The sequence below is a fragment of the Penaeus japonicus genome, unplaced genomic scaffold (genome assembly GCF_977035675.1).
Source record: "Penaeus japonicus unplaced genomic scaffold, GWHDUDI00000001_assembly GWHDUDI00000002, whole genome shotgun sequence".
NCBI lineage: Eukaryota > Metazoa > Arthropoda > Malacostraca > Decapoda > Penaeidae > Penaeus > Penaeus japonicus.
Window position 1 is genome coordinate 41,180,576 of NW_028234404.1, and position 5,000 is coordinate 41,185,575.

The window sequence follows — 5,000 nt, forward strand, 5'->3', positions numbered from 1 at the left end:
CATATACTTATATATCTACTCTATAATTTTTATCTATATATATATAATATATATATATATATATATTATTTATATAGATGCATTTATATATATAATATATATATATATTATATATATATAATATATACATACATGACATACATTATATATATTATATATATATTCTAATATATGTATATATATATATATATATAATATATTGATAATATTAATATAATTTAATATATATAAGAATTATATTTCATTTATTGTGATTCATTTATATGTATAATTGCAAAATGTATGATATCCATGTTATATATATAATATATATATATAAATATATATATATACACTCACAATCACTCAACACACACACACACACAACAACTAATATATTTATATATATAACGTTATATATATATATAATATCACCACTATAATATATATATAATATATATAATATTATATTTATTTAATAACATTTAACTAGGTATACAACACCAACACACACACACACACTAATATAATGCTATATATATGAACTAGTAATATATAAATATAATATATTTTTATTATATTATATATATATATAAAAAGTATATATCAAAATATATATGTGCATGTGTGTGTGTAATAATATATATATATATAGAATATATATATATAATTAATATTTAATTATATATAAACTATATATATATATAATTTTTTATTTTTTATATACTATGTACCCTTAAATATATTATATATATATATGTATAATGTTTGGCCATAAATATTATATACATATCTGATACATAAATACATCTATATATCTATCTACTCAATCTATCTATCTATCTATCTATCTTATCTATGCAAATCTATAATATATATAGAATATATATATTAAAAATATGATATATATATCTATATTTATATATATACCATGTACCATACTATATACATTAAATATATATATATATATATAATATATATAAATAACTCACTATATATAAGATAACCTAACTATAAAATTAACATATGTATCCATACAGATCACATATAGTCATATATACTATATATATATATATAATTATATATATAGTATATACTATATATATAGACTATATTTATATAATATATATACAATATATACATATATATATATGAAAATTAAATATATATATACTGTATATTATATATAAACTATATATATATATATATTAATATATATATATAATTTAGATATATATATATATTATATAGACACATATACATGCATACATATATATTTATATATATATATATATATATATATATATATATTTATATATTTATATATAGATGTTAAATGTACAAATATACATACTTAAATATATATATATATATATATATATATAATATATTATATATATATATTTATAGTAGTAATATAATTATTGTATTATATATATATAAATATATTTATATATATATATATAATATATATGTTAATATAGTTATATATATATATATATATATATATATTTATATATATATAAATAATATTAAGACAAAGATATCTACGTCATATCTATATATATAAGCTTATGCTATATATATATATATATATATATTATTCTTATGATATATATATATATATATATATATAATATAATATATACATACATTATTTAGATTTGTTGTAGAAGGTACCAGACAGAAACATTAGTGGACGTGCTGATATGTTATTCTCAAAATCTCTAGGTTTCTCACCTAGAATAGACATAGATCAATATAGTGTACAAAGATAAAAATAATAATTGAATAAAATAAATTGAGATTTATTAATAAATAATTAAAAAAATAAATTAATAATTTGAATAATTGAAAATTATTGAAATATTTTAAAATTGAAATAATTGATAAATTAAAATAAAAAAATGATATGAAAAATAATATAATAAAATTGAAAATTGAAAAATATTGAAAATATATTGAATAATATAATCATTAAAATATTAATGATTTTAATTAAAAAAATTGAATATTGAATAATTATAAATTGACTTTATGAGTAATTAAAAAAAATGTGATTACAAAATAGGAAAGAAATTGAACACTGAATTAATCAAAGGAAAGAAATGAGGTCAAATGCTGGGTCAGCTGCCTCCAAGGGTGGACCTTGAAACAGACACAAAAAACAACTCTTAAGTGGTTTAAGAAAATAAAGGGTTTTTTTTTTTTTTTAAAATAAAAAAAAGGACCCACCACCTCCACCCCCCCCCCTCTTGTTTCAGAGACCAAGAAGTGAAAGAACCTCTAAAAGACAAAAAAAAAAAAAAAAAAAAAAAAAAAAAAATGTAACAATGTAAAAAAGCAATTTGTATGTCAAACTTGAGAGAGAGAGAAAAAAGTCAGAAATGTGAAAATGATTTTTTTTAAGAAGTAGAAAAGAAATCTTAAGTAAAGCTGATGTATATCTAATAGGAAAAGTTAAAGAGCCTTGAAACAAAACTGGAAAAAAACAAAGCTGTGACGAAGTATCAGAAGCCAGTTTCTTGAAAGAATTAATTAGAATTGAAGAGGAAACTGATAAAATGGCTACAGATGTGCAAGAAAGTAGCTTAGAAAGTGCTAAGGAAATGAACCATATGAGAGTAAAACAAATCAGCACACCTAAAAAGTGTGACGAGACATGTGTCAGGAAATAAACAAACTGAAAATAAAAATGTGTGAAGAAAAAGTGAAAGATAATATAATTCTAAAAGGCCTAAAAAAAGAGATAAAATAAAATAGAAATAAAATCTGTGAAATGATAAAAGAGATAAAAGAAGAAAAAAAATCAAATTAAGAAAGAATATAAATATGATAAGAAATATAAAGAGCTAAAAGAACAACAAAATGAAGGTAAAAAAGTAACACATGCTGTTAGATATGACAGCAAAAAAAAAAAAGAAGAAAAAAAAGGCTTTGCAAGAAAGGAAAAACGTAAAGAAAAAGAAAGAATGAACAAGTAGAACAAAAGAGTCAGTCAAATAATACCACAACAAGAGAGGAATACAATAAACTTTTTTCCGGAAATAGTGAAGCAGAAGAGAGACATAAAGCACAAATAGCTTAGTCACAGGTCAAAAAACAACAGCGTATGAGGCAGACTGTCGGGTTGTCAGTAAAATATAGAAGAATAAGACAATTCTGAAAAGAGAAAGGAAAATGGTTTGGAAATAAAAAAACGATATTATAACAAATCTACAACTTAATGAAACTTAATGACTGCATATAGAAAAGGCAAGTATCTGAAGAAGGCTTTGAGGTCAGAGCCAACAAGAGTTAAACTAGAAAAAAATGAAAAACAAAAATGGCAATTAATAGGGAAAAATATGAAATTGAAGGAAATTGAAAAACTAAAAGGAGTATGGATAACACCGGATCTAAAATATGAAGAAATACAAAAGCAAAAAAAGAAAGAAAGAAAAAAGATAAATAAGCTGAAAGAAAACGGAAAAAGACGGAGATAGAAAAGGCTGGTACATCAGCAATGACAGACAAGGGCGTCCAGTCCTAAGAAGTATTCTTGGTCGTATAAAAGCAAGCAAAGAAACGCCCACCCGTGTTTCGGGAGAAGGCTCAATTTTCCTAGAAATAGAGAATATGACAGGGTACTGAGTAAGGTGGGCAATTTAACAACATATAATGATGTAGACATTCAAAGAAACAATATATTGGACACTTTCATATTACCATAAGTTTATATCCAAAAAACAAACCAAACATAATTTTCATAGCTCGAAGACGTGACAAACATCAACAGATATTCGATTATAACTCTCACAGAAACATACTTAAATGAAGACATTCGAAGTGAAGAAATTAAAATCGACAACTGTGAGACCGACTTTCTTTCTTTCTTCCCTTGGCTCTGTATGTATAAGGTTATCAAGCAGATATGCGGAACACTAAGAACCACGAAACAAGGCCCGGAATGCGGTCGCTCAAGACACTACGGTGTGGAAGCTCAGAAAAACGCCTAGAAGAGAGAGAATGCGGTCGCCCAAAACACTACGGTGTGGAAGCTCAGAAGTAGCAGACGCCAAAAACGCTTAGAAGAGAGAGCATGGTTGTCATTTCCCAGTAACCAAGAGTGTGGCACCCGTCGAAGAGGACAGCCGGACACCTTCAATTAATAACGTGGAAGGCCCACCTGTAAGTTCACCAAAAAGCAGCAGCTAAATACAGAAAAAAATATAGAAAACGAAGGAACGAACACGACACGCCGTCAGCGAGAACGCGCGGACGTCACCACCAGTTTGAAGTTGACTTGGTTGGACCTTACAAAGCCGGGAAAACGTTCGCCCTTCAAGGACAACTTCACCCAATACTTGTTGTTCCTAATACTTGTGGCCGAGCAGTAAGTAAGACCACGTGGAGACATGAGAAAGCCACGTGGTCAAGATGCTATAAAGACGAGGAAATTATCCATTCAGGAAAACTTGGAATCTATTCATAGCGACTCCGCTGGTCAGATAAAAGGCCACGTCAGGTCACTCGGAGCCTCACTCACTGTCACTCACACACTCACCCCTCGGATACACACTCCGTCAGGGACTACTCTGTCCGGCGGGGATCGGTCAGCTCCCCCTGCCTGTGAGACACACGCAGCCTGACAAACGACGTCCGCCAAGCCATCGCTACCAAAGTAATTATCTCTATATCACCTGTGCCGCTACCTGTCAATAAAGAAATCAAGAACACCAGACTTTGGCTTCAAAAAAACTTTTGTGAGTGACCCCTCACAAAGTGGTGGCCGCGGCGGAACCCATTCTGACCCCCCCCCCCCCCTCACAACAACTATGAACTAAGAAGGAAATACAGAAGTAATAGAAATAGAGGAGCAGCTTTTTAAACAGATCCTATAATACAATATTCTAATAATACTGTGGAATTACTTGGGGCATTGACACGAGATACAAAAGAATTATGCATAATTATATACAGACCTCCTTGCACAACAGAAGCTTTTTTCAGTGAGGCTTTAAACATCATAAGTCATTATA